The 11,542-nt window shown below is 38.6% G+C and overlaps 1 pseudogene; it reads left to right on the forward strand.

Moving 5' to 3' along the window:
* Window positions 1-372: 372 nt before the first annotated feature.
* LOC141830182 (uncharacterized) lies at window positions 373-1,891 on the forward strand (annotated as a pseudogene).
* Window positions 1,892-11,542: the final 9,651 nt, after the last annotated feature.

Raw genomic sequence — 11,542 nt, forward strand, 5'->3', positions numbered from 1 at the left:
TTGGGTTAGTAAACAAAATTATATTTATTTTGTATCGCTATTTTCTTAATTAAAACCGCTAGTGGGCACGTGTTTAAATCGCCACCGCCCACAACGCCTCCACTCCGTCTCCATTAAGCATCTAGTCTTGCTCTTCATGATCCCCGAAGCGAAGCCGAAGCCGACGCCATCGACATCCACGTACGGATTAATGTCAACTTTTCGATCATTACCGACTAGAAATGATGATCATATATAAGAGGTCATTGCTTATATCTATCTGCTATATTTTCGGTAACTTAATTAAAACCACAGGCATCTCCTTTAAATAGCGACCGGTTACGCACAACAGAGAATAGTTGGGTCCGGATTCCTGACGCCTTTGCTCGCCTGATGACGATGGGCCACTACGAGCGCCGCCATGAGCAGGCAAGCTCGCCTGAGCCTGAGGACCTCCTCACTTCCCTCCAAGACGACCTACTCATCTTCATCCTCTCCTTCCTCCCTATCAAGCAGCGTGTTGCCCTCTCCGCCGTCTGCACCCGCTTCCGCTGCCTCCTCCCCTCTATCCCCCGACTCGACTCTTTCCGCCTCGAAGTCGAGTACCCTTTCGGCTGCATCGGCATCCACCGACATCACCTATTTAGACATCACCTTCCCCCGTGCCCAGCTGATCCGCCAATGCCACATCTTCTTCCGCGACATCACCTATTTATCCAAACGCCTCCAGCGGGTGCTCCTCGAGGACCTCGTTGAGGCAGGCGTCCAAGATCTCATCTTCGAAACCTCAGGCGAGACATCACCTATTAGATGGTGGCATCAAGCCGTGGTGGGCTTCAAAGAACCCAACGGCGGGGGAATTTCCGACTTCTTCGGCATCAAGTCGCTGAGGAGTCTCTCGTTGCACAGAATGATGATGGGATATTGCTTTGGTGGCCGCCCCTTTCAGCCCATCGTTCTCACCCATCTCACCTCTCTCAAAATGGAACATTGCATTCTTTTCCAGAATGATCTCCTGCGCGCCTTCCTCGCCTCCTGCCCTTTCCTCGAGACTCTGCATTTCATCCGTTGCGTTGAACACCACGCGAGCAACGTAAGCATCCACTCCGCCTCCATCAAGCATCTAGTCCTATTACACAAGAGTTCCTGCATCCGCACGATCGACGTCCGCTGCCCAAAGCTCGAGTCGCTCATCGTCGGACGTCGCCGCTGAGCTACACATCGAAGCTCCCAAGGCCCAGAACGCCTCGTTACTTTTCGGCCTTCATCCGCCGGTAGATCCTCCAGATGCATTGACGAAGCTTCTCGGAGCTTCTTTTCGAATCGATGTCGACGCTTGGCTCATGCTGAATTCTAGCACGATCCCAAACGTGAGAGAAGATCAATCTATCGATCGATAAACTTGACTTTCTTAATCTCTATGCACACTCTAACATATATAATTTGCTTTGATTGACAGGGTTTGGCAGCAGAAAACGAAATTGATAGACTTATTTGTTCGGAAGACAAAGAGGACTACGTGATCTTTAACCTCGACTTCGATCTGAAAGATCAATCGTCAACTATGATATTGACTCAGTTTCTAGAGAAGTGCAATGACTGTGATACCGAGTTTGATATACGTGTAGATTCTACGCATATACAGAACACCAATGAAATAGCAAGGGATGATCACTTGGTTCATGGCTCTACAAATGTAGAGCTAATTAAACTACGGATGATCATGCCTAAGAAGACGTTTGAAGGGTTTCTTTCGAATCAGAAAGAGATGGAGGAGGAATTAAAGCAGATGGGATTGCAAAAGCTGAAAAGTCGTACCAGCAGAGAGCAATTCAATGATATATTAGCTTCCAATGAGTCTCTAGTCGAAGTATCCTCCAGTATCACTAATTGCATTGAAATGAAATTTTAGTGTTGCTAACTTATTGTAATCGAGACAAATGTTTTCATTTTTTGTTAAATCATGTAAGTTGGATTTCTGGTGCGAATGTTTTCAAACAGTGCCATTGTTTACATTAAAGTCGACGGATTTTCCTTTTACTATAAATTTCTAAAGTCAGCTCAAAGAATTAGATACCTATTTTATTAAAATTAAATAAATTTAGTATTTAATTCGATAAATATTTATTTATATATTTTTTCAAGAGTATAAAATATATGAAAATAAATAAGATTGAATACCAATGAATTCGACTCATGAATTTATTAATTAATAAAACTCATAAATAATTGACTAACAAACATATTTATTGACAAAATCAATATTAATAAATACGAAATTATTAAATATCTTTTACTCTTTTAACTCTTTAAAAGTTTAGTTAGTTTATATTCATCAAGTTATTTCACCAAACAGCTTGGCAATCACCTCGTTAACAAAACAACTCAACAAAAAATAAGGCTAAGTCGGCCAATTCGTGATCGATTTGATGCTTATTATGATGAAGTCTTAGTTGGATATTCACTTCATTATCATCTAAAGGATTATTTCTAAAATGTATTTTGGGTGTCAAGAAAGTAAACAAACTTGCTTCCGGACACTCTGTTGGTACAATCATGTCTGAGAAGTTTCAATGATCAATAATTTTTTATCCTTCTGTTTAGGAGCAAGTGTCCTGTACTCGTTGGCCCTATGACTCTGTTCACCATAACGATAACATCTAGTAGATTTAGAATTAACTTGTGGTGGCTTCTGTTGTGGTTGTTGATGCGAAGGACATGAGTCTTGAGGACGAGATCGATTGTTCTGGTCACCTCTGACTATTGGCTTCCGGTTGTGCTGCTTTTCCACGACCAATGCACGTTGGTATGCCTCTGAAACGGTCCACAATTAATGAAGACTAAGGACATCCTGCAAGGGCTGGCGCAATCCCCCCAAGTATCGTGCTATCATTTGTTCCTCGATCTCTGAGAGGTCGTTTCGGGCAATCAACTGGTAGAACTCTTCTGTATATTCATCGATCGATCTCGCACCCTACCTCAATAAGTGAAGTCGTTGAAACAGAGTTTGGGTGTAGCTGAAAGGAAGGAATTGAGCTCTCATCATCTTCTTCATCTTTTCCCAGTCGGTGATCTTGGGCTTGCCTTGTCTCTCGTCGTCGAATCCACCGGCTATGGATGGCTCATCGTCGAATCCACCGGCTATGGATGGCTCTGTTGGAACCGGTAGCTCCAGGAGTATGCAAACTGATATGGATCGTCGAGGCTAGTGTTCAACACTATATCCAAAACGATATTGCTCCGCTACGGTGCTAACGGATAGCAGCAATTCATTCCCAAGATACAACGACGAATGTCTCGGAATAGTAGCACTCTAAATTGTGATACCAGCGAGCCTAAGTGCAAAGTGCGCCGACAAAGCGCCCATTGCGCACGTGCACGCATGCATGCGTGGTGGGTGGCGGGCTCACAGGTGCAAGCACCTGCTCGTCCCTGAGAAGAGAGCATATGAGCTCTTTGTGTTAACTCTATTATAACACAGCATCATTAATAAGGAAAAGAAGCCCATAAAAAATTTTCGATGTGGGACTATTCCCCATGCATTTCCTTATATAATATTAATTAATAATTAATGTTATTTTTGACTGATTTTAAACAATTAGTTTCTCATTCACTCTTAATCGATTTTGAGCAAATTAATAATCTAAATCTATCTACGCGAAACGTAGATTTTGATTTTAAAGTCAATTACGACTTTCATCAATTGATAGCATTCTGATTTTTCCATAAAATCGTATTGGTTCATTAAGGTCCCAATATCCAACAATCCCCCACATGAATGGAAATTAATGCAATGTGTGTATACATGCTGACACTTTACAAGAGTCCAATCGATAAGTCACTACATCGGGAGAGGTAGCTTGTGGTTTTAAACATTTCGTAGTAGAATGCTATCGAGTATATTAGGTTGCGCAGTGAACGTGATATCTTGAACTGCTCAACTGTTAGTGTATACTAAGACAATAACACTCATACAGAGACCTATTTCACCTACTTTAGGCTCTCACGGTTGGTTCAGTTTCGGCCATGAACACCATCTTAGATTCATAAGTGTTTCATTGAAGCGGCCTGTCTTCACACTCACATATGTGACACTTCTATCAAGAGTATCCAACCATACTCCACCTTATAAGATATAGAAGTCATTAAAAACATAAGCTTAACCTCACTACATGTAGTAGGACAACACCAATTCATCCTAGGATTGTGATAGAGATAAAATATCTCATGTGCTGTAACACAACTTCTGTAACTTCGTTATCCCATTGAACCAAGATCTTGGGATCTCCAGTCAACAAGGTTGGGTTACCGCTACAGTCGTTTTCACTTGTAGATTTTTAATCTCATTTCTCTTGATGAGCAGTATACTTGATCTCGACTCAACCCATTCGTAATAGGATCTGCCAAATTATCTATGGACTTAACATAGTCGATTGCAATCACTCCATTTGAGATCAACTGCCTAATGGTATAGTGTCTACGACGTATATGTCGTGACTTACCATTATACATACTACTCTGTGTCCTTCCAATCGCTGATTGACTATCATAATGGATCAGTACGGCAGGCACAAGTTTCATCCAGCTCGAAATATCTTCCAAGAAATTCCGCAGCCATTCAACTTCCTCAGCTGCTTTGTCTAGTACTAAAAACTCAGATTCCATAGTTGACCGAGCAATGCACATCTGCTTAGTGGATTTCTAAGATACCGCTCCCCACCGATCGTGAATACATATCCACTAGTGGATTTGGAGTCTTTTGTATCTGATATCCAATTAACATCACAATATGTTGGTGCGGGAAGCATCCATAATTCATAGACGATCGAACCTAAGTTTTGATTATGGCAAAGGGATACAAAGTTAAGTCTATTTGTGATCTAACGGTTTGAATAGTTTGCAGGAAAGTCCTAAGTGTACTTAGGCAAAAGTCCTAACTGCGGTTAGGCAAGGGGAAAAGCCTAGGGGGTGGTAACCCTAGGTCATAGGGGGTGGTAACCCTATGCGGAAAGTCTTGGTGGGTCGAGTGCTTCAGGCAAAAGTCCTAGGGGGTGGTAACCCTAGGTGGAAAGTCCTGGTGTCGCGAACCAGGTGGAAGACTGGACCAGCCGGGAAGCGGAAGTCCAGCAGAAAGTCCGGGAGCATCGAGCACCGAGCAAAAGACCAGTCGATCTGGAGGATCGTACTGGCATCAGGTAATCTCTCCTGAGGGGAGTAGGTGAGGACGCGTTCCCCGTAGGGGGAACAGTAGGCGTCGGGTCGACCTAGGATTTCCGGACGGAAATCCGAAGTCAGACCCGGACAGTCCGAAGGCTGTCGATATTTGTTTCATGTCCTAACTTTGTGCTGCAGGTTTGTCTTTGGAATTAACATATTTTGCAGGGACCAAAATGCAAAATTTGTTTCGGATAAACAGTGTCCGAGGCGCCTTGAACGCCCTGCATAAGATCCACGCATGGATGCAAGGTTTACCGTGGATAAACCTGGATGCAAGGATAAACCTTAATGCATGGTTTACCGTGAATACATGCATGAGTTACTGTAGATGCATGGTTTACCTTGGATTGCTAATGTTTGCATGGTTTACTGTTTTTACCATGGATGCATGATCTGCCATGGATTGCAAATGTTTTTACCGTGGATGCATGATCTGCCATGGATTGCTAATGCTTTTACCATGGATGCATGATCTGCCGTGGATTGCAAATGATGTACCGTGGATGCATGGCTAACCGTGGATTGCCAATGCTTACCGTGGATGCAAGGTTAATCATTCAAACTGAGGATAAGTGCAGAATGTGTCTGCGCTGATCCAGGCTTGCAAACAGGATCTTGGGGGCGACGTGGAGAGCTTAAAGCGCAATGAACCCATTATAAAAGCAAGGGTGGCAGCAGCGATGAAACAAGAACTTTGTTAATCCTTTCTCCTTAAACGTGCAGCCAACAAAGCTAAATCCTTTCTCCTTAAAAGTGCAGCCAACAAAGCTAAATCCTCCTCCTTCAACGTGCTGCCAACGAAGCCTTATTGCAAATTCGACATCAACGTCCAGGAGCTCTAATTCTTTTGGTTGTCGGTATTATTTCCTTCTTATAGTTCCGTCAGTAATATTTTTGTAACCATTTTTACGAATTTATAGTTGTTGCCCATCGAAAGCGATCAACGATCGCGGGCCTTGGAGTAGGAGTCGCTCAAGGCTCCGAACCAAGTAAATCTTGGTGTTTCTGTGTCGAATTTTATTTTAATTCCGCTGCGTTTATTTTACTCGTACGATTCCGAAACGAACGAAATAGCCGCGAGCGCTATTCACCCCCCCTCTAGCGCTTTCGATCCAACAATCCGGACCGGCCACTACACGAAGTTTTGGTTTATTCTTTCCTTCTCTTACTTTGTATTTCGTGATTATTACTTTGGACTATAAGACGGGTTACTCCGCCTCCGAACAAGGTTCGGAAAGGAGACCACTAATTGGCGGGCGCTTCCCGTATATAGGTCTTGGATGTACTAATTTTGGAAGGTTAGAAACCAAGTAAATTCACGTGTCCCTGCATAGTTTTCTAATATCCGCTGCTAAATTTTCTCTGATAGAACGAACAAACAAAAAACGAAGAACGCGTTATTCACCCCCGCCCTCCTCCTCCTCCTCCTTTAGCGTGTCCCACCGATCCTACATGTTATACATTGATAGAGAAATTAGCATATGGGTTTATAAACTAATATTCCAAGTATCACATATTTTTTAATCTTCCTTTTTGAAGTTCTGATTGTGGATCAAATAGGAAATTTCTATTGCTTTTTATCCAGATATGAATGGGAACATGAATGGGTCAAATAATTATGAGTCTACGAACATTGTGAACAGCCTCTCAATGAATACATCTAAGCTTGAGGACAAAGAAAAACTTGATTTTGCCCAAACTAGTCAATATAATGGAGTGCCAAGCAATCTTAATGATACAATCAAAAGGGATGTGTCATTGGGAAATGGTACAGAGGAAAATCAAACACAAACACAAAGAAGGCTTCTTGAAGAAATTGATAATAAAGGTGCTCAAGATTGACATTCCAAAGACCATAACATTGGTGATGGAGTGCAAGGAGCAACTGTGGAAAATGATCAAGAACTGGAAGAAGAAGCTGATTCATCTTTTGATTTGTTTAGAGATACAGATGAGTTAGCTGATGAGTATAACTATGACTATGATGATTATATTGATGAGTCAATGTGGGGGGATGAAAATTGGACAGAAGAGAGCCATGAGAAAGCAGAAGATTATGTAAGCATAGATTCACACATACTTTGCACTCCAGTAAGTTCCACCAACTGCTATTTTTCAATTATGTTCCATTGGGGTTGATAATACATGCAGAAAAAGGAAAAAAAAAATCAGGGAATTTAATTCCTAAAGGCTTGACCCACATTTTTAATATTCTATGAAGGTAATTGCTGACATAGATAATGATGATACTCAAGAAATGGTTGTGGATGTTTCATACTTTTTTGACCGCCAGTAAGATTTTCTACTTTATACATCTGTGGTATTTTCTTTTGGATGTAATTATTCTGTGGAAAAGTTTGTGTTAAACTTCTTTTCAGCTTTTTGTTTAAAAAGTTTTCTTGTACGATGATATCATCTTCCTAGCCATTTCTGTTTCTAGAAATGAAAATTGGTGCTAAAGTCATAGGCTAATTTGATACTTTCTACATCTAACATATGATATATTAATCTTATGTGGGTTACAATGTTACAACAATAACTCAATATTGATTGAAGTTTATTGCAGGAACAATGAGCAGGTAGCATACTTTTTTTACACTGCTGTTCATGCAATCTTCATATATTTAATGGTTGTATGTGAACCATGTGTAATTATTCTTACTGGTCTTAGTCTTAGGTCATGATTCTCACAAAGTTTGCTTGTCTAATTGATTCTTCATCTGCCCAAAATATGGTTGTATTGATACTACTATCATTTTGTTCTTGTATATTTAATGCATTTCATCAGGTATTGGTTTTGATTGTGAATGGCATGTATATTTAATGCGTTCAATTCTTTCTTATTGTGAATGTCCTGTATATTTAATTCTATAAAACGATATACCACAATGCTAACAAGCTATCTCTTTGAGTCATATATATATGGTAATCAAAAGTCAACTCAATGTGGAAAGGTACAAAATCTAAAAGCCAGCACACAAGTTAAAGAGAAACAAAGAAGAGGAGGGAAAAATAATTATCATGGATGCAAAGATGAGCAATGGCCTAGTCCACATCAAAGAGGGAGGATGGGTCAAACCTTCGTAGACTCCTTGAAAGTTTCCCTTTGGCAATGGGAGACCAATAGTAAAGAAAGTGTTATAAAAATAATTACTATAAATTTATATATTTATTTAATAATAAAATTATTTTTTTTCTTATAATTTTATATTATTTTATGTGTAAATAGATTAATATTATAATAAAAGATTCTAATCCTAGTCCTATGATTGTAGCTTTAGTGATATATTAGGCAAGTAAGATATTAAAAGATTCGTACAATAATGACAATAATACTAATTTTGAAATTTGATATTTGATTTAATGGTATAGCTCAGATATATTATGTTTCTACTACATAATAATAATTATTATTATAATTAATCTTACATCTATAAATTATAAAGATAGGACATTTAGATAAGTATATAGGTAAAATTATTTTAAAAAAATATTTTTACATGTTGTCAAATTGTTTTTTAAATGTCTCATGCAAACCGGTGTAATAAATAATAAATATAGAGGTATCATTATTACTAATATAAAATGTCTCATAGGGAATTAATATGCTTTGACTTTTGTGGTTGATTTTTATTTTTTTTTATAATTGGTGTTTAAGTTTCGTTTAATTAATTTTAAGATAGATGACTTTCTCTTCATTTATGAAATAAATTTAAAATATAAGTCATTTAGAGAATGGCTTTCATAATATTCGTTAATTTGAATTTCGATCCGCTTGCTCGTTCTTTTAAATACTATCTATTGTACCACATTCATGGGGATAATATAATTTTGTACTTGAACTTTTGAAAGAGTTATATATATTTCAGCAAAATGTAATATTCGTCATTCCAATAATTTTACACGATCGATTCTATGACCATTGTTAACCTATCACGGTAAGTAATCAATATAGAACTATTAAATGAGAGTTAATGTTGTAAAATTGGTTGACCATGTCATGGCTCGGCCATATTTGACTCATTTTTTAATGTCTTAGACTTGACTCAATTTGTCACATGTTACGCCAGGGCCGACCCAAACTTTAAGGTCGATTGCCTCGCATGAGCTCCAGCTTGTTTGAGCCATGCTCTGACCAACTTAGGCCCATCTATAATGAGCCCTCTTCTACTAAATTGCCATGAAAAAAAAATGATAAATCCTAGTCAGTCTCATGGACTCACTCCTTAGGGGTGGTCGGTCCGATCCCACGGAAGTTTCCCACCTACCATCAGGGTAAATCGGGAAGCGCATACGACAACCAATCCAGATGGTCAGCATCATTTGATTGTGTTTCCCATTTAGAAGAAAATTCTTATAAATACGTCGTAGCTGAGGATCGAACCATGGGTCCCTGGATCACAACCCAGATATCCTATTGTTGCATCATTGCCCCAGGGACTACTAAACTGACATGAAGATTCTATATTTGAGAAAATCTCCTACTTAATTATGATAAGTAATTTTTAGTTATTCATGAGTCTTTCTTCAAGTTAATGCCGTTTATGCCGAGAGCTTATGTATATAAATTTGTATTATATCTAAATGATTAAATATTTTGATTATACATGAAGAGCTCTCTCTATTAGTTTAGGTATAAAAGCTTCCGCCCCCGGGGCATAAGCTGAGTTGGTTACAACGTAGCAGAGTTGCAGAAGAGGACAAGGGTTCGAATCCTGACGAAGCCAGGTAACACCCTCCTGCGTCGTGACCAACTGCAGTTTCTCGATTTACCTCCTTACAAATGGTCGGGGGGTCGATCGTGTGGGGTCGCTAAGATGGCGGATTCCACCTTATGCAGAAGAGGTATAAAAGCTTCCATTTACATCAAATAAGGCGTCAATAAGACTAAAGGGCAGCCCGGTGCACGAGGCTCCCGCCTTACGGGGTCCGGAAAGGGAATCCAATGTACGCAGTCTTACCCTGCCTTTGGCAAGAAGCTGTTTTCAGGATTTGAACCCGTGACCTTTAGGTCACACGGCAGCAACCTTACCATTGCGTCAAAGCTCCCCTTCCGTCAATAAGACTATCTATCTAATACTTAAAGGTAGGTAGTTGGTGGTCGTGAGAAACTTATGTGGAATTAGATCAGTTACTTCAAGATTAAATATCTATATTACTAAAAAAATAGTACTTAAAATAGTTATTTCATAAAAACTCTTTCTATAGCATAATTACATTCCACCACAATTGCTGCAGAGTTTAAAAAGACATTTGCTGCATGGTTGATTTCGTTACAGAAGATATAGATATAATAAAATACTTCTCGAGTATGTGATGCAGACATTGTTGTAGAAGTCCTTAAATCGATCTTACATATCGAATAAAGATTCCTCATCTTTTTGTGTGAAGTTCTTGATGAGGTGTCGTAGATGTACTATCGTACTCGGAGAAAAATATTTGTCGAGGAATAATTATTCAAGTTGCTTCTACGTCGTGATACTCCTCATCGGGAGTGAATTAGAGAATAGGCATTACTTAAGATATACCTTAGAATTTTGAATTAGCATTTGTTTTAGTAGGGCATGCTTAAGGTAACATTTTAAATAAAAAGAATACCTTTATATATATATATATATATTCATTTTACTTTGTATATTTATTCCGTTAATGCATTTGCAGCCCTAAGAAATTAATTTACCCAGAAAACAGAAAATGTAACTTTAATTATTTTTATTTGTTTTTCTTTTAAAACTTATTAAAATAGTATTCTATCTATAATTTAATATTTAAATTTTTTTATAATTTATTTTAGTAATTCTATCTTTGATCAAAATTGCTCTAATGTAATATGGCTTTAATTAAACCTACTCTAACTATTAACTTATGAGTATTTGCAATAATTTTCTTCCAAATGGGGAACGCAATCAAAGGATATTGGGCATTGGCCGCCGTATGCACTTTCCGATTTATCCTGGTGATCAGTGGGAAACTTCCATGGGATCAGACATCTATTAGGGATTGAGTTCATGAGACTGACTGAAATTTATCATTTTTTTTATGAGTAAAATATTCTTTTAAAATAAAAAAAGAGAGGTACCTTTGATCTTTCCATTAATTGATTATCAAAAAATTTTAAAAAGTATTTTCTTATACAATCTATTGATATATTTACTTTTTTCATTTTGACCATTTAAAAAATATTAAGGAAAAAAGATAGTGTTTAGACGAGCGTAAAGTATTTGTTAGATGTCAAGGGTTGAAAGTGAAAAAAAAAATGCGGTGTCATTGGTAAAATACCAATCCCCACCGCTGCACGAAGAAGTTCGAACACGTTTCGCTGTTCCGCCGCTGTGACACTTCTTCC

The sequence above is a fragment of the Curcuma longa genome, chromosome 5 (genome assembly GCF_044706935.1).
Source record: "Curcuma longa cultivar G26 ecotype Majalengka, Jawa Barat chromosome 5, ITB_CL_G26_1.1, whole genome shotgun sequence".
Classification (NCBI taxonomy): Eukaryota; Viridiplantae; Streptophyta; class Magnoliopsida; order Zingiberales; family Zingiberaceae; genus Curcuma; species Curcuma longa.